The sequence below is a fragment of the Manis javanica genome, chromosome 6 (assembly GCF_040802235.1).
Source record: "Manis javanica isolate MJ-LG chromosome 6, MJ_LKY, whole genome shotgun sequence".
Taxonomy (NCBI): Eukaryota; Metazoa; Chordata; class Mammalia; order Pholidota; family Manidae; genus Manis; species Manis javanica.
Window position 1 is genome coordinate 113,745,361 of NC_133161.1, and position 19,890 is coordinate 113,765,250.

At 39.1% G+C, this 19,890-nt stretch overlaps 1 long non-coding RNA gene and 1 pseudogene across 1 annotated transcript; both read right to left on the reverse strand.

The window, feature by feature from the left end:
- Positions 1-7,007: 7,007 nt before the first annotated feature.
- LOC140850261 (acetyl-CoA acetyltransferase, mitochondrial-like) lies at positions 7,008-13,230 on the reverse strand (annotated as a pseudogene).
- Positions 13,231-13,324: 94 nt separating this feature from the next.
- Positions 13,325-17,306, reverse strand: LOC140849976 (uncharacterized). The gene is made up of 3 exons (XR_012132507.1): positions 17,208-17,306; positions 16,877-16,977; positions 13,325-13,392 (listed from the first exon to the last, which is right to left on the reverse strand). It is a non-coding gene; the product is annotated as an uncharacterized lncRNA (long non-coding RNA).
- Between the last annotated feature and the right edge of the window lie 2,584 nt (positions 17,307-19,890).

Sequence of the window (19,890 nt, forward strand, 5' to 3'; positions counted from 1 at the left end):
ATTTGAGATCTGTTTCTTGACAGTCTATTTTCAACTTTTTAAAAAATCAGTTCTTAGTTTTATTGATCTTTTCTATTGTCTTTAGCCTCTTTTTCATTTATTTCTGCACTAACCTTTGTTATTTCCTTCCTTCCAACTTTGAGCTTAGTTTGCTGTTCTACTTTGTTATAACTTTACATTATTTGAAATCTTTTTTGATTATTAGTGTAAGCATTTATTTCCATGAACTTCTCTATTGGAACTGCTTTTGCTGCACTCATAAGTTTTGGTGTGTTTCATTTCCATTTTATATTTGTGTCAAGATATTTTTTTCTCTCTTGACTTCTTCTTTGATCCATTAGTTATTCAATAAGTAGTATGTTTTTTAATCTCCATATGTTTGAATTTTCTGTTTTTCTTCCTGTAATTGGTTTCTAGTTTTATGCCATTGTGGTCAGAAAAGATGCTTGGTATGCTTTCAGTCTCCTGAAATTTATTAAGACCTTTCTTGTGGCCTAACATATGATCTATCTGGGAGAAATGTTCCATGTGCACCTAAGAAGAATGTGTTCTGTTGCTGTTGGATGGGGTGTTCTGTAAAAGTCTAAGTCCATCTTATTCATTGACATCTCCCTTAAGTCTAATGTCTCCTTATTGATTTCTATCTGGATAATCTATTCATTGTTGAAAGTGGGAGATAGAAGTCCCCTATTGTTATTATATTGCTGTCTATTCCTCCCTTTGGGTCTGTTAATATATACTTTATGTATTTAGGTGCTCCAATGTTAGGTACTTAATTAAGGATTTACAATTATTTATCCTCTTATTGGATTGACTCCTTTATCATTATATAATGACTCTTTGTCTTATACTCTCTGTCTTAAAATCTTCTATCCAATATAAGTATAGCTATCCCTGCTTTGGTTTCTGTACATGAAATATTTTTCATCCCTTTCAGTCTATATGTCCTTAAAAATGAGTCTCTTGTAGACAGTGTACAGTTGGGCCTCTTTTTAATCCAGCCAGTGTATGTCTTTTAATTAGAGAGTTTAGTTCATTTACATTTCAAGTTATTATATATAGGTATGGACTTACTATTGCCAGTTTGTTCATTGTTCTCTGGTTCTTTTGTAGTTCCTTGTTTCATCATCTCTTGCTCTCTTTGTGATTTGATGATTTTCTCAAGTGGTGTGCTTAGATCACTTCATCTTTTGCCTATCTGCTATAGGTTCCTGTTTTATAGTTACCATGAGGTTTACATAAAACATCTCATATTTACAACAGTATGCTTAAGCTGTAACAGCTTTAGATTCATATCTGATCTCTACACATACCCCACTTTATGTTTTGATGTCACAGTTTACATATTTTTACTTTGTATATCAGGATTTTTTGTAGTTATATTTTTAATACTTTGGTATATATATATATATACAGTATTTTTATGTGTATTTTAATATGTATTTTATATATAATATATATTATAAACTACATAATATATGTAAGTGCATGTATGTGTATATATGTATATATCTTTACCAGGGAGACTGATACTTTCAAATGTTTTCTTGGTATCAATTTAGCATCCTTTCTTTACAGGTTGAAGAAGTCCCTTTAACATTTCTTGTAAGGCCAGTCCACTTGCGATGAGCTCCTTCAGCTCTTGCTTGTCTGGAAAACTGTATCTCCAACTCTCACGTACAAATTTACGTGCTAAAGTATTCTTGGTTAGTAGGGTTTTTCTTTCAGCACTTTGAATATATTGGGCTGTAAAGTTTCTGCTGAAAAGTCTACTTATAGTCTTATGGGGGTTCCCTTGTATGTAACAAGTTGTTTCTCTCTTGCTACTCCGAGATTCTCTCCCTTTCTTTAACTTGTGACAATTTAATTATGATATGTTTCAATGTAGGGCTCTTTAGATTCATCTTTTTTGGAATTTTCTGGCTTCTTGATCTGGATGTCTGTTTCCCAGGTTAGCAAAGTTTTCAGCCATTAATTCTTTGAATAAGCTTTCTGCCCCTTTCTCTCTTCTGCATTTGGCACCCTATAATGTAGTTACTGGTGCTTTTAATGGTATTTCATAAGTCCATTTAAAATGCTATCTTCATTCTTTTTCATTCTCTTTTGTTTCTCTATTGGATGAATTCCATTAACCTGTATTTAATTATTTGATCCTTTCTTCCACTTGATCTAGCTTAACCCTCCATTGCATTTTTGCTTCATTGATTGCTGTATGGTACTTTTTAGTATTTTCTTTATTGAATTTCTTTCATTGTTTTCTCCTGACCTTGATGAGCATCTTTATGACCATTGTTTTGAACTTTCTCTCAGGTAAATCATTTATCTCCATTTCACTAAGATCTGTTTCTGGAGATTTGTTCATTTGTGTCATCTCCCTCTGTTACTTCATGTCAACCTCCCCGTCTCCGACTGGCAGATAAAGGAGGCGATGCGATGTGATATCGAAGACCTGAGTAGGCCACCCAAGGGACTCAAGGCATACCAGCTCAAGATTTTTATCCTGAGAGAGCACCTCGTATTTATTAGTCGCAGAAATACATCCAAGGACAGTTGGTGATCTCATGCATACAACCATTGGCTTGTTGTGATCTCAGTGCACAACTCCCTCCACAACGTTCCCCAGTACAACACAATAGGGGAGATAACTAAGTTGCGGGAATGACCTTGGCCAAGATACGATGTTCCTAACGTACGTATCACTGATTGTAAGGAGAACAAGCAAGCCTTTGAGCCCACAACTTCATTTTCCTCGGCTCTCTGTATTGGTTTCTCTATACAAAAAGAAAAACAGCCACTTTTTCTAGTCCTGATAAGAGTCTTCCCTTGTAGGAAATGAACCTCATTAGTCATTCCGGCCCAAGCTCCTGGTTGTTGCTCGATTCCTCTCTGTGGCCCCCAGTCGTTGAGGGTGTGCCAAAAACTACCAGTATCACAAGGAGGAAAATAACAGCACGTGAATGCAGGCTGATTGGAAGCTGTACATCAGGCAGCAGCTGAGAAAAAATAGTCAGAGCCCTTACAGGAAGAAACTGGGAGGTAGGATCTCTGGGCTGCTCCTTCTGCACTGGGCCCAGGTGTATAGCCTTGGCGTGTGTCCCCTGCCCATTAATAACTTGGCTGTAGTTCTGTGGACCCAATGCGTGCAAGCCCTCCTGGCTGTCAGAGCCAAGTGATCCACAGGCCTGTGCCTTGGGTGGCAGCTGCAAAAGCGGGGCAACGAGCTCCTAGGGAGGAAGAGTGATGTCCAGTGGGCTCCAGGGGCAAGTCAGAGGTGGTGTCTTGAGAGGACCTCTGTCAGCTCCCAGATGCCTACTAAATTCTCTTCATAAAAACCGCTTGTGCTCCTCTGTCTTTGAATTACCCATGACTTCATTTGGACTCATCATTTCCTTACACAGAATAGTTCTTGTCCTATGTTAACACTTCCTGCCTTGACTATGCAGACCGTCTTTTTTACTTTATAATTGGGTTTTTCAGCTTTTAACCTCTATAGTAATTTAAGAAAAAATTCATTTTTACATTCTGGCATTTGCCTTTGTTTAGCGCACACACACACAGACACACACATTTTTACATTCTGGTATTTGCCTTTATGTAGCATACACACACATACCACTGCCTTCCTTTTCTCCCCTGACAGTCCTTAATCATTTAAGAAATTCTAAACTCTCACATTTCTCAGTTCTAAATTCTGTAAGTTCTTGCATGCCTAGACACCCCTCATGGTTTGTTTTGTTTTTTGGTAAATTGAAGCTGAATTTATTTAAGTAAAAATTTTGAGTCAATTTTAAGAAAAGTCTTAGAGAAAGTATAGCTGTTACATTGATAGGACAAAAATTGTGAAAGTGGCATGTGATTGATGAGTTTGAGAAATACTGGTGTAAAAGGGAATGAAAGGCTTTGGAGTCAAATCTGGGTTTAGATATTGGCTCTATTACTTCATAGCTTTGACATTTTGGCTTATCTCTCTTACCTTCCATTTCTTCATCTGTAAAATGGGGATAATAAAGGGTCTCTTAGAGAAGGATCATGAGGACTATAAACGTGCTGGACTCATAGTTGATTTTTAAGTGGTAGTTCCCTTCCATTGACGAGGACCTTAGTGAATGAGCTCTGGAGATAGCTCTGGTCCTTCTAGGATAACAAAATAAACTTCTGAAGGATTGTGGGCAAACAATATCTTGCTGTTTATATCTGGGTTCCCAAGAGAGAACATTAATATCTGCTGGAGTCCTGCTGTAGGCAACAAGGATGATGTGGTGACCTCTATCGATGCCAAGACACACCGTTCCAAAGCAGAGGAGCAATTCAAGTTTGAGGTCAGTGGAATGTCCTAGAACAATGACAATAACATGTTCTTCCTGACAAATGGCAACGGTTGTATCAACATCCTCAGGTGAGGGTTTCTAGCTTAGGGGACTGTCATATCTTTGCACTCACTGGGTACTGTGGTATATGTAGAGATGAATTAGATGCAAGTCTATCATGAAGAGCTTAAAGGACAAATAGTAATAAAGAATCCTAGCCTCTGTTGAGCACCTTTGCTCCAGGCACCATATAGTTTACTGAGTCCTCACAGAAATTTGGACGGTTGGTGGTATGCTTCCCTTTTTAAAACAAAATTTTATTGAAGTATCGTCGATAAACAATCTTATATTGGTTTCAGATGTACAGCACAGTGGTTCAACAGTTACACACATTATTAAATCCTCACTCCCTCTTGTGAAGTTACTATCAAGGTACAAAGATGTTACAGAATCATTGACTATTTTCTCTCTGCTGTGCTCCTGTCCCCATGACCAACTTATATTAAGATTTCAAATTATTGTGTCCTTTTATCCTCCCTCCCCCCAACTTGCCCCAATCCCTCCTCCTTGATAACCATCAGTCACTTCTCAGTGTCTGAGTCTACTGCTGATGTGTTCATTCTGTTTTGCATTCTTTTTATACCCCACATAAAAGTGAAATCACATGGTATTTGTCTTTATCCACTTGACTATGTCACTGAGCATAATAACCTCTAGCTCCATCCATGTTGTTGCAAATGGCAGGATTTTTCTTTTCATGGCTGAATAATATTCCACTGTATTCATATACATCTTTATCCATTCATCTTCTTACGGACACTTAGGTTGTTTCCGTATCTTCACTACTGCAAATAGTGAAGTGTTAAACATAGGGGTGCATATATCTTTTTGAATCAGGGATTTTATTTTCTTCAGTAAATTCCTAGAAGTAGAATTACTGGACCAAATGGTATTTCTATTTTTAGTTTGCTGAGGAACCTCCGTACTGCTTTCCACAGCAGTTGTACCAATTTCCATTCCTACCAACAGTATAAGAGGGTTTCCATTTCTCCACATCCTTCCCAACATTTGTTATTTCTTGTCTTTTGGATAGTGGCCATCCTAACTGGTGTGAGATGATATCTCATTGTGGTTTTAATTTGCATTTCCCTGATGATTAGTGATGTGATGGGTGCATCTTTTCCTGTGCCTATTAGCCATTTGTATTTCTTCTTTGGAGAAATGTCTGCTTAGGTTCTGTGCCCATTTTCTAACTGGTTTATTTGGGGGTTTTTTGGGGTGCTCAGGTGTTTTTGGATGTTAACCCCTTATCAGATGAGTCATATCCCTAGTATTTTTATCTCATTAAAAAGATGGTCACTATTCTCTGGCATTTAATGTAAAAAGGACTGAGGCTACCGATTTTTCTACCTAGATGTTTGAGAAATTATGTTCTCTCTAGAGTCTTAGTGTGATTGTTAATCTTGCTAATGAAAATAGGCCTTCAAAATCTTCCCAGTTAGTAAACCTGAGCTCTTCTTCTATTATAGCATCATTATTGCTTGAGAGTACTGTTTTTCTTTCTAAGAAACACCATTCACTTACTCATTCTATTTCTTTTTTCTTTTCCTCTCTCTATTTTTTTCCCTAGAACTGTCAGAGTTTTTTAGATGTATTCAGAAGTTTTTGGATGCTGTGTTAATTCTGTTTATCTTCAATGAAATGTTCTACTATATTTTGGGTTGGGGTTTTTTTTCATGTATTTTACCCTGCTCCCATTACAGTTAAGGTATATACTTATTGAGAACACTAAAAAGCCAAGCACAGTGAGTTAAGAATTTTAACCCTGAGCAGGATTGCTTGGATTTGCCTTTGGAATTTATTTAGCCAATCTATGTCTTGATTCCCTTATCTGTATAGTAGGGGCAATAATGTGTACCTACCCTCTTCGGTTTTTTTGTGAAGATTAAAGAAGTTAATATAAATAAAGCCTCTAAGACAGTGCTTCTGAAAGTTAGCTGTGATTACTATACAAATATTTTTTAAAGTAGTCTTTGACTTTTAAAGAACAGTATTTCTTTTTCTCCATATATTGTGTTTCTTCAAGATAAGGATCCACAATGAATTAAGTAAGTGCCAAGAGATATGTGTATACAGTGTGGGGGTTTTTCTGGATAAAATGTAATTCAAGATAACTGAATTTTATTCTGCTTAAGAATAAGCATTGTTGCATATAGGAAGGAGCAGTCTCTTCCCTTTATAAATCCACTCAGTTGAGCAGTTTCACCCTTCTTTCCCACTCTGTGCTGCTGCAGTAATTCAGAGCCCAGACTATGGGATTTTCTGTTTAGCCCCACAGCCCCACTAAATCCGGAATGCTGAGGTTAGAGGAAACTACATCCACCCTAGACCTGGGCACACGGTTTTTTCCTGTTTCTGGCAACACTGCGCACACTTTGTGGCTTCTCAACTAATGGTATGTAGTACTGCTAGTTTGCCCGGAACAGCCACTCTCACATTAAAGTCCGCTGAGTGTCAGTTAGCTATAGATGACACTCACTTGATCTTTCACACTCCTCAAAAAGATAAATTATGATTTGTTCTCTAAAATGGAAGCTTCTACTAAGTCACGAATATTGCACACTGGTATTTCAAATAGCACAGCTTTATAACATAAGAATGTGTTAAAGTTCTAAAGATGACAATTTAAAGCAGAAGAGATTTATTTCAAAAGGTTTCAGATTTTGATCTTTTATTTTTAAAAAGGAGTTAAAACAGAAAATAGTAAAAAAATGAAACATGACTTTGAGTACCAGCCGACAGGGCTGTCACTCACACTCCTCACTGCAAGCCGTCCCGCCCGCCCAGGCTACTGCCGTGCGCAGAGGGCTACAGCTTCTGGATCAGCACGGCTGACGCACCTCCTCCTCCATTGCAAATACTGGCAAGACCATATTCTCCTTGCTTCAGAGCATGAGCCAAATAACAATCCTGGCTCCAGACATCCTAGGATTAAGAAACCATTCTGATTCTTCAATACATTACAGATTTATGATTAACCAATGTTTCTATCCCAAATTAACTTCTTAAAAAGTTTATTGGCTATTCTTGTAGCTGAGCTTAACTACTTCTCTTAAACATGAGACTTGTTTCGGGAATGGTTACAGCTTTTTTAAAAGGGCAAGCATAAACTTTAATCTAAAATTATCTTCTACCACATAAAACAGTATTAGTTTCAAGCAAAAAATGTAACAGGTCTGTGTTCAGTGTTGGATCCTAGAAAGTTTCCCTTATGAAGGACGGGTGGGAAGAAAACTTAAATAAAGAGGAATACAAATTATCATTAGACAATTTAAATTTAGATAGAAACATATAGACAGCCATTAAAGAGATGTTTTTCATCATTTCACCTACCCAATTGGATGACCCAGAGAAACAGCTCCACCATTGATACTGACTTTTTGGGGATCAACATCCAGCATTTTAATGTTTGCTAGAACGACCACACTAAAGGCTTCATTTACTTCCCACATTGTAATATCTTCTTTTTTCAATCCTGCATCTTTAAGAACCTAAATTTTTCAAAATTTAGATTATGTTGAAATAACTGTCAAAACTTACTTTCCTGAAATTCTGCAATTTTGGTTTATATTACCCTTGGTGCCACATATATTTAAAGGTGGAGTTTCTTAGTTTCCAGGAACAAAGGCCATTTTATTTTCTGACTTGAATTTTCATCTTTTTGGATTGTACTGGAAAAATTTTGTTTGTGTTATTTTCTATTCTGGGAAGAGAGAGAAAACTCGATTTTCTTGACTATTCCACAGACCTGAAAAGAATATGTACTCTCTGTTTAAGTGAAGGTCTGCTTTACTGATTATATATTGTTTAGTTCTAGATTCTGGATCTGCCAAATGAAAGCAGTGTATTTGTCTCCACTATTATAGTGTTTTCTGTTTAGCGCTGCATCACTATAGTTTTTCCTTTATAAACATTGCTATGGGATTATTTGGGGCACAGATATTCAGAGCTATTGTATATTCACTGTAAATTATCTCTTCCCAATTTTCTATGTCATGATCTCTTGTTCTGGTAGTTCCTCAGCTACGCATGAAGGTGTTTTGGTGCTACTGGTTATCCTTAGGCTATTATCTCCCTAAACTACTGCTAGGGTCCTTTTTCTTTAGAAATTTTTGTGTTGTGCAGAATAAAACTAACTTGATCCTATTCCTCCCCTTTCCTCTCTTCCCCCAGTGGGCCCAGCTTCTCAACCTGTACACTCGGCTTCCTCTGTCCCAAGCACAAGACAACACGGTGCAGAAGTACAGCTGTTTCTCTGGCTCACAGTCTAGTCAGGGTCAGCATCTGGCTTCTACTTTCAGAAGCTGCCTACTTCTTTTGCCTCCCGAGATCTGCCACGTCTGGACATATCATCACTCCCTATTGTTTCTGATCCTCCTCTATCCTTCTTCCCCAGTGATTTCTGCTTGCTTTTTATTTTTAATAACCTGGGTGCTGCTCTCAGTAGTTGACTCTCCAGGTGAGATGCTTTCCTTCTGAAAGGGAGCGTTTGCTGGACTCTGGAGCTCCCTCGACCCCTACACCTCCTCGTCACTGTCTCTTTTCCTAAAACCCCTCAGCAACTTCCCACAGAGACTCAGGCTGACAGTTGTTGCAGGATGTAGACTTTCCCCACCATCAGTGCAGGATGTAGACTTTCCCCACCATCAGTAGGTTTTTCTCTACTTCAGTTTTACCTCAAGACCTGCTCCCAGCCGTTCCCTGTCAGGATGGGACCTCTCCTACCAGTGAGTATCTGCTTTGAATTAGAGAACCAGGACTGTCAGCATTCCCTTTTTCCTCTGCCATGCCATCTTCCCATTTTATGGTTGCCATCGCACAGGTGTGTGAGCTCAGCATCATACTTACAAGCACTTCAGTTATATAGTATTTATCTGCTCCACTGAAGATGTAATTTGTAGGTTGCTCCTTTAGTGTTTTGGTTTTGTTATGCTTGTTGCTCTAATTGTTTTCAGAAGTGGGAAGATTGGAAACCAAGCTCCCTCTATGCTTTGGCAAATGAACAACATTTAAAATCTATAACTTGCTAATTTGATTAAGCAAACCCGAAGTTGGCATAATGGAGCACCGTCCTTCTCTTTGTTCTCACCTTAGGCACCGCATACGCAGGCGCAATCGGAAAATCAATAGGTTCTACAGCAGCATCAGCAAATGCTTCATAAAGAAAAACCAGGTTGTTAAATCTTTTTTACAAGCACCCAAAGCTATACCCAACATATATATAGTACACAAATAAAGGTATTTGTTCCTTTCCTAAGATTCTACACGTTGTAAAATTACAACAATCATCTAAGCCATTGATTCTCACAGCTTAGGGGAAATGTGCACCCAGAGACACCAGCATTATCTAGAGACATTTTTGGTTGTCACAACAGGTAAAATGCCACTTGTGTGGTGTCTAGTGGGTCAAGGCCAAGGACACTGCTAACACCCTGCAATGCAGAGGGAAAAGCCCCCACAGCAAAGAACTGTTGCTAAGTGTCCACAGTGCTGAGGTTAAAACCCGTGCTCTAAACTTAGAATAAAACCAAGTTGTAAGGCTTTTTGTAAACTAACAGAATCATACCTGTTTAATGCTTTATGAAGAAAGGAAAGCACGTTTTACAGCTAAACAATAGGCTTAAGGAGACTGAGGGTATGCCAAGGCTTGCACAGCTAATAATAAATGCCAGAACATCTAGATTTCATACTTCTAGACTGCTAATCTCACATTCTGTTTATTGTACTTGGCCACCTTTCCCCACAGTACCAGGGTAAAACATGGACCTTGTACTCTCCCACTTACTACACAGGACAGGAAAAGATTTTTAAAGCTGTACTCATATACAGCAAGCTATAAGGAAAATATTAAATATGTATTAGCTAAGTGCTGTCACAAGCTACAATCTATAGGTAGAAATAGGCAACTTCAATATTGTGTATTATGTATTACTAACAAGGAAACTCAATTCAGGAAGAGCTTTCAGAGGTTTAGGAATAAACAAGTTCAAAACTTTCTACCTGCTATTCTTGCCAGGGGTGTAACACCGAGCCTCCTGGCCGCATCTGTGGTCATGAGAACCGCAGCAGCTGCCCCGTCATTCAGTGTGCTGGCATTGGCCGCTGTTACTGTGCCTGAAAGCACCAGTGGCATGAAGTCAAACATCCCTTCACACTGAACTCATTTGGTTCAACTGAACAAATTCTTAACATACATTGCCTGGATTGCCAGATACATAAACTACAAATATGGATGTAGGTAATTCCTGCCTTCAGGAAACATACACAGCTAACTATAAAACGACTAATACAAGAACACATTTTGTGTTGGTTTTTAGTAACAGTTCATTCTAAATCAGCTCAGGAGCTCAGGCAGGATGGCACTAGGTCTTCAAAGATAAGGGCCAGTTGTTATTTTTTTCCCCAGGGTCTAACTCTTTGCTTATTCATAAAAAAGCAGAGATTGATTATATTTTTTTCAAATCAATGTCAAAATCTTCTCTGTAATCACTTGAAATTAAATTGCAATGAATACTAAAAATCACTGAACATTTTAAACAATTTTATGGTATGTAAAGTATGTCAAATTAAATTTCACTGAACACTAAAAAATCATTAAACTGTACAATTTAAACAGATGGCATGTGAATTGTGTCAAGTTCTTTAAAAATATCAGTGAAGACAGCTGCTAAAATTATAAAAGTATACTCTTCCAATACAAATTTTTATATGATGCTTAAAAATGAAAACTCATCCATTCCTATAGTTGGTATTGAGAAATTCAATCAAGAAAGTGGGGGAAAAGTAATTTCAGGTTATTACTGCAACTGTATACAGCCAATTTTAAAAGCAGAACTGACCTTTTTTCTCAAAGGATTTCAATACCATTAATTTAGAACTCTGTGATCCCAGTCATGCTAACATTCAATAACTATTGAGGAACTGCTATGTGCCAGGCACCAGAAATACTGCAGTGAACACAGCTATCGTATTAGTCCTCAGGAAGCTTACAGATATTTAACATAACATGTAAATTTGATTTGCCTATCACAATAAACTTTCCAGATGAACTGCGCATGAAAACCTGAATTGTATAATCATTCTACAATCTCTGTGTTACGCACTTTGGAATATACTATGGACAAATATTTGTTAATTTCATTGAGAGTGATATATTGAAAATGTTAAATAACATCTAGATGTTCTCTAGAATTACTTTTTTAAAATCCTTAGGCAATTCTAAGCCTAGATACTCTATACTGACTCCATTTTTTCTTATACTTCATTTCTTAATACTAACCATTTTCTTTTTGGAAAACTGTCTTCAGCTTTGGAACTTTGCTAAAATCAACACGTTTATATTCTTCATCTTCTTTCACCGCTATATCCGGTTTACCTAAAACAAAAGTCTTTTAAGTAACACCAGTCAAGACAATAATTATAGCCACTCAGTAAGAAACTGTTGTACAAGGTGCCTGGCAGTCTGTGCCTCCCTTTGTGTGACTGCATACCTTAAACCATCCTGAGTACATTCTACTCTAGAATCTACCAATTGTAATCTCTGAAAGTGTTTTAAAGAATTTATTAGATAGCTTAATGAAATTTAAATCTTCTGTTGGGCCAAATCCCATTCTCCTCTCTCTCTGCCTCCTTCTGTGATCACAGACCCCATTCCATGACCCCAGGGGCAGGCCTATCACCTAGGCTGGAGTGTTCCACCACTCTGAGCACAGTAATCACTGCTAGAGTGGACATGCAACATAAGCCAAGTTAATGAGTCTTCACTGTGGATTTATTCTGCTGGAGTTGGTGAAGATGTCTCTTTCCTCTTTGGCTGATAGCCCTATAGATGTGACTGTATAGATGGAGGTAGCAATTTAGGAAGGCTGAGAAAATAAAACACAAAAGCATGTAGGACTGAAAAGCCAAAAGAGCGCATCCCAATACTACTGAACACCCAGTTCCAATCCCTGAAGTTCCCAAAGCTGACTAGTTGCTGCTATGTATCCTTCAGTTCTGGGAGGGACCCCTCATAGCCTTCTAATAAATCCCCTTTTTGACTTAAGCTAATGTCTGATTTGTCACTTATATAAGAAAGGGCTCTAATACATTGCTCAAGTTAAAAATGATATGCTTAGTGGAATTTGCAATGGAGATGAAGTTTGATATTAAATTGGAATAAATTATATTATCTGTGGCAACATTTCCCTTTATTAACCACATGCAGGAGTGTCAATGTTCTCAGCTGAAATGAACAAAGATAAAAATGTTTTAATTTAAAACTCAAACATAAAAAAATATAGCAACATGTAAAGTCTACTAAAATATTTAAGATTTTGGAACATTATCCCTCTACCTTTTACTGTCACTGTGACAGGAATAACTTCATTTCCAAACTTTCCACCTTCCCATGCTGCTTTACTTCTGGTGTAGGAGTTAATAGCGTAAGCATACTGTTCATCTCATGCAAGATTCAGCTTCTTTGCATTAATCTCAGCACAGTTGCCTGGTAAAAGTTAGAATATTTAAAAAACAAGTTCACTTTGCATAACTTAGTTAAATTTAGTTTCCTAACAGATACTTATTTCTGTACTAAATAACTTTTCACTCATGTCTCTTCTTCAAAGATTTAAATTAGCCTAGAAGTTGCTTTTCAAAGGCAAATAATGAAATAGTTAGGATATCCACTATTACAAGTCAGAAATATCCTATTCCACTTTGGGGAAATCTATTCAGCAATTGAGCCAAGTTGATACAATGACCACAGAAAAGTATTTTCCTAAAATAAATGACTAAAGTCATCATTTATAGAGCCCATCCTTCAGTTGTGTCCCTAGAATACATAGATTTTAAAAATCAAACTGTACTATATACTCGATGGCATTTTCCAATTAAAATGCAGTAATTACCATATGAATTTTACTGTAGACATTAGTCAGCCCATCTTTTATGATGAAATCTTCAAGCTTCACCCCACCGTTCCCCCTCTGTTCATCACATAGGGGACATTGGACATACTCTCCATGCCACCTGCCACCATCACATCCTGATCAGCAACACAAAGACCAATGTCAATTCAAATAGCTGTGAACCCATCATACCCTTTACAGAGCTACGACCAACAGGCATTCTACATGTGCCCTATGTTAACAGTGAACACAGGAAGAACCCTCTTAGCCCTGATGAGAGGAAATGCTCTAAAATGTGTAATTAAGATCTGAATCAGAAATAAGAATGCCAGGAATCCTTCATGTAAGACCATCTTCTGAAATTCTTCTAACCATTTCACTCACACTGCTAAAAACTTACTGTCTTCTAAAAGATTAGAAATAATCTCAGTTTGTGGGAATAATCCTTCTACATCCGAGATCTTCTTCATCAATTCTTCCCGGACAACTGTAATGATTTTCTACTTGGTCATCTAACATGCAGCTTTTTCTAACACCCAGGTGTCATCTACAGTCACCTACATCATTCTGGCTAGAATGAAAGTCTGATCCTTTCCCTCTTTAAAGGCCTCCTCAGCATAGTATATAAGGCCCTTTACGATCTTACTTCCCTCTCCCTTTCCAGCCTCATGCCTGGACCTGGACCTCATATGGAAATAAGTCATGTGGAACTGCTGAAAGGTCTTCAAAGATACCACGTTCATTCACACAGACGTCTGCCCTTTTTGACCCATCCACCAACATGCAAAATTCTTACAATAGCCTTTAAAACTAATCAAACCTACAGCCACTTATGATTTCCCTGACTATCTATTTCTATCCTTTCTTGGAAGTTTCCGTTCCTTCTGTTGTGTTCTCCAGTTACTGCGTAATGCTTTTCTTAGTTACACTGTTACACTGTAATGTAGCTATATTTGAACAGTTGAAACTTCTCACTCAACTAAGCTCCACTGACACCAGAAACCTTGTCATATCTATTTTTTGTAGTATTGGTGCCTGGCATATACCCAAGTTTAATAAGTACTAATCAATTAACCTGTTATTACAAGTCAACAAAAGACATTAATTTGCATCATAAGGGCTAGTTTAAAACATTAATCTAAACATAAATTAAAATTAAAGCCAACTATTATTTTCTCATAGCCTTTAATCAGGAATAAAGACAAACAGAAGTTCTATCCACCCCCCCAAAAAACTATTTGAAATACAGAGATTTTCAATTAGTTCTCATCTAAGTTTTATTCAGTTATCCTGAAATACTGAATAGTTTCTGGGAATGATGGCAAGAATAAGTGACAGAAAATATGGTATCAATTATTCTTCAATGTGAAATAAAATAGACTATTTCCTAAAATCATAGATTAAATATTCAAAATAACGCAATTCCCAGTTTTCTTATGACTCAGATTAATTGTACACATGAACAAATGAATCAAATACTACTAACTGAAAGCATTTCAATGTAGTACAAATAGTGTTTCCTATGGAACCACAATAACTTTAATGAGACAAAACGTCTCTTGTCATTCAGTTTTCAGACATCTAAATAATCTCATGACCACCTTTCACCCACTGGTTTAACAAGAGTTTGATAACACCCAATGTCAGCATTATCTTGTGAATAGACAAGTTCTCACAACCTTTGTGAGGTGTATAACTGGTTTTTATGGGAAGCATTTGAAAATATCATTTAAAATCTGACTCAAATTTTCCTCTTAGGAATTTTTCTGAAAGACTTGTACACAATGAGATTCATGTTTTCCTCACCTATCTCCAGTGAATGTCACTAAGTAGGTCTGTTGGATTTTCCCAGAGGAGGACGCCGCCCCAAATCACTCACGAAAGGCGTCTCTTGATGCAACAAGCAAGAGGAATTTATTCAGGAACCAGCTAGCTGGGGTCCAAGTTAGCCCGACGCAGCGGGTCTCAACAAGGACCCCGAGCAGTCAAAGCCAGAGGTTTTTATAGCATTTTCTAAAAAGACAGTATTGTTCTACAAGCACGTAACAGGGGTTTTTTTCCAAGGACGCATAAATCTTTGGTTGGCACCACATCCCGGGGGTTTCACGAGATAAGAACACCCTCAGCCATACAGTGTTTCAGCAAGATAAGCTAACTGACCAAGGTTAGCTGTCTGAAGGCCGCAGCTGCCCACCACCTGGTGTTTATGATTAACTTGTTTTTCACCTTGTTTTTCAAGGGCTTTCTGAACATATTCAGAAAGTGGCCTCTGAGCTTCTCAAGATGGCTGTGCTTAGGCTAACAGGCTAACCTGTTGTCTTCACTGAATGCTTAGATCCTACAGGTCCTCAGCCGATATGAGAAAGAACTAGAACTTGAAATTAGTTTGGCCCCAGACCTTGTGTTCCTAACCACTGAACTACTGCCTCAGTGGGACTGACTCAAGTAGCTACAAGTACACAGAGCTCATGCATAGGGGCACTCACTGCAGTATTATTTAAAATAGTGAAGAACTGGAGATGACCTTGATGTCCATTCAATAAGGACCCATAAAATATATTACAGCTGTTTGGTTCGACAGAATATTCTCTTATGTACTGACACAGAAAGCTCTCCAAGACACTAAGTGGGGCACAGCGTTCAAGCAACTTGCCCAAAACGCTCCTGGCTTTAAGTGGCAGAATATGAAGAAAGTGGAAGATAAGCCAGAGACTGGGCGTGAGAAGAAAGAAGAGTTCTTACTCATTTTATATTTTTCTATGCCATTTCAGTTTTTAGCATGCGCTTAGATCTTTTCTAATAAAGTACCTGATACATTAGCCCAGGTATCACTTTTTCCTCTTTGGTTTGCCTGACAGACGGGAGCAAACAAGGGAGGAGCAGTGGAGCAACGCGCACCTGTGATTCTCCCACACGGAAGAGATCTGTCAGGACCTCACCGCTGAGCTTTAGCCTGGTGTGTTTATGCCCTGATAGGCTGGAATTCACCAGAAAGGGCAAGACACGTGTTCTCTGATTTCAGCCCGTAACAGTGTTTATGGTTGTCTCGACCCCACTCTACTCAGCAGAAAGAAGAAAGTCTGGGATCTGATAAACCATGAGTCTAGGTCTAGTCTAACACCATGGCATGTTTGCTGAGCAGCCTGTCTTGCTTGACTGAGGTTAAGACAAGATCTAAATCAAATCAGCAAGGCTAGTGGAAAGCCTACACAATTTAACAAATGAACCCAAATACTCATCAATTCAGGGCTCAAACAATGGCCTGATTCCCAGGGTCAGCACCTTTATTCTCATTTCAGTTGAAAATCCTTCTTATTCTGGCAAATACAAATTTTATGTTTTAAATCACCCAGAATCTTAGGGAAAGACTACAAGTAGTGTCATTCAAAGACTAAAACATCTTGGCCAAAAACTACTTTTTAACACAGGACACCTAAGGTATCATTTTGACCTCTTTGTTAAAGGGAATTCACAAATCCAGACCCACTCCTGAGTATCTGAAACACAGCAACTTTACTTACGAGAAAGAATCTCACTTCTAAAGCATGACTATAATTGGATTTTAATGTCTTTTAACACTGCAAATTACTGTAGTTATAAAATGGAACAGGTGCTTCATACCTGATGTCCGCACATAAGACTCTGAGAGGCCATCATAATGGCTTTCATTCCTGAGACACAAACTTTGTTCACAGTGGTGCATGGAGTAGAAATATGTAAGCCTAAAAACCAATGCAAATAAGTCATACTTCAGAAAAATTCTTCAAACACAACTGTTGAATTAAAATTAATAAAATAGAGCATATTAACCTATAACCTGCAACACTCCTGCCAATATGTCTATAAATGTTAGATTGCATTATACATTTAATATTTTATTTAAGCTGAAATAGCCTCCACATTGCAATGTCAAACATTCTAAGTATAAAAGCAAAAAATGTATTCCTGGTACCTGCGCCCAGCACTGCCTGCCTTGTAGGGGCTTGTCCCTCACCTCCTTGTAGAACATTGCCTATGTACACTTCTTTCACTTCTTCTTTGGCAATCCCTTTTTTAAAAAATCAAAAAGGCATGTCCACATTTTATTCAATTTACTAATTAGTGATTACCTAATAAGTTCCATGACATTACATAAGAGGAATGGTTTCTTTTTGTTATCATTAATCTACAATTACATGAAGAACGTTGTTTACTAGGCTCCCCCCTTCACCAAGTCCCCCCCACAAACCCCATTACAGTCACTGTCCATCAGCGCAGTAAGATGTTGTAGAATGACTACTTGTCTTCTCTGTGTTGCACAGCCATCCCCATAACCCCCACTCATTATACATGCTAATCATGATGCCTCCTTTCTTTTTCTCCCCACTTATCCCTCCCTTCCTACCCATCCTCCACAGGCCCTTTACCTTTGGTAACTGTTAGTCCTTTCTTGGGTTCTGTGGTTCTGCTGCTGGTTTGTTTCTTCAGTTTTTCTTTGTTCTTATACTCCACAGATGAGTGAAATCATTTGGAGCTTGTCTTTCTCTGCCTGGCTTATATCACTGAGCATAATACACTCTAGCTCCATCTATGTTGTTGCAAGTGGTAGGATGTTTTCTTTTTATGGCTGAATAATATTCCATTATGTATATGTACCACATCTTCTTCATCCATTCATCTACTGATGTACACTTAGGTTGCTTCCAAAGTGTTGCTGCCATTTCTTGCTTATTGTAAATAGTGCTGCGATAAACAGGGGCACAGATGTCTTTTTCAAACTGGGCTCCTCTGCCCATTTTTTAATTGGATTATTTGCATCTCACATTCCTCAGAATGGGGGGGCCTATGACATTCCTTGGCAAGCCTGCATTCCATGCCCCCTGGCCCAGAGACACACTCTAACTTCCAACCCCTGGGAGCCCAGGTTTCCATAGAGTGGCCTGTCCAGTCTCCATCCCTCCTTTGTCTCCTTCCAGGGCTCCATGTCCCCTCACCCTGGGGCCCCTGGAGGGGTCTCTGCCTGTGGAGCTCCCAGCCCCACCCCACTTACAGCAATGTCATGATTCACTAATACCATACCCTTGCATTTGATCAGCCCCAAACAAACCACAGACATGGCAGGGGGAGCCCCAGCTACAACCTGCTGGCTCCCGGAAGCATGTATTTCAGAATTTCTAGACCCTGCTCAGTTCCAGGAATCAGACCACTTTCCTCTTTCCATTACGGTTAAGTTCCTCAAACCTACACTTATGGAGCTGCCCCTCCAGCTTCTACGGTAGTTGTCTTAGTCTGTTCAGGCTGCTGTAACAGCATATCTCATGACTCAGTGGCTCACAAATAACAGGAATCTTTTTCCTCACAGTGTGGAGTTTGAGAGTCCAAGATCAAGGTGCTTGCAGATCTGCTGTCTGGTGAGAGGCTGCTTCCTGCTTCCCACACAGCACCTCCTGGCTTTATCTCCTCCTTCCATGCATGCTTGCCTGCGGGTTCCCAGATGAAGTCAACATCTGCTTCCTGCAGGCAGGACTCCAAAACCTTGGAGCCTCCTTGCTGGGGGTGAAGCTGCCATGGCTGGCATGGGTTTCAAGGCAAAGGTACAAGTGGGCCCAGGTCTTCACCTGAGCACCCAGGGCTGTGCAGCTGCCCTGGTCCCCATGTCTGTCCAGTGGAGGTAATCTGTGCTGCTGGCTCCAGGCCCTTCCCCCATGGGTCTCCCTCCTCAGCTCCTGGCCACACCAGTGGGAGGTTAATGTGGCAGAGACAGGGCAGATGTGAACGTCTGTGTCCCTGCAATTAGGTAATATGGTCCCTCCATCTCTGATCTGTATGTGTTGTCTCATTTTTGGTATCAGTCACTTCTATGATGCCTGGGTTCTGGTTTGGGGAGTCGAAGAATGAATTTCGCAAACAACCAAGGTAGGAGAACCAGGGAGAGGCTTTTACTGAGAGATACAGGGAGAGGACAGAGCTCCTGGCTCACTCCAGGAGAGGACTAGAGAGCCCATTAGTGGGTGTTGTCTAGGGGTTTTATAGGCAGCTGAGGATTTTGGGGAACCGGGTAAAGGCTTAGGGGTGTGGACTTGTTAAGTGCTCCTAGAATATTTAGAGTTAACTTAAACTTCCTGCTCTGATTTCTCCCCGAGATATCAGAGTCTTGGTTGGGAGCATATCAAACAAGGCCGCCTGCCCAGCCCTCAAGGTGGGCTGAGGTATTGTTTGTGAGAGTAAGTTAAGAACCTTACTTCTTAACTTCCTGGGTGTTAAAATGCAATCTTATCTTCAAGGTGGAATCCTTCCTGCCTTTTACTATATGTTGTTTATGGCTGGGCCTGCATGCTAAATTCGTTGCCCAGTTTGCAAATCACCTCATCGGGTCTGAAGAAGGAAAAATAGCACATAAGCCTGGGACTTTTATTACACATGATTATAAATGATTAGCATAATAAAAACGTGCTACTCTTCTTTATCTGGGGAGTTTTAACTGATCTCACTGAAGGATGACTCTAGAGCTTAATGTTCGACAGAGTTTGGTAGGGGGTCTCCTTGCATGTAGTTACATTACTCTGACTGCAGATATCCTGCCTTGCTTTTTCCAGAGGCCCTCACCCTCCTCTGACTACACCCATGGTCCCAGTCTCATCTACAAACAGCCTTGG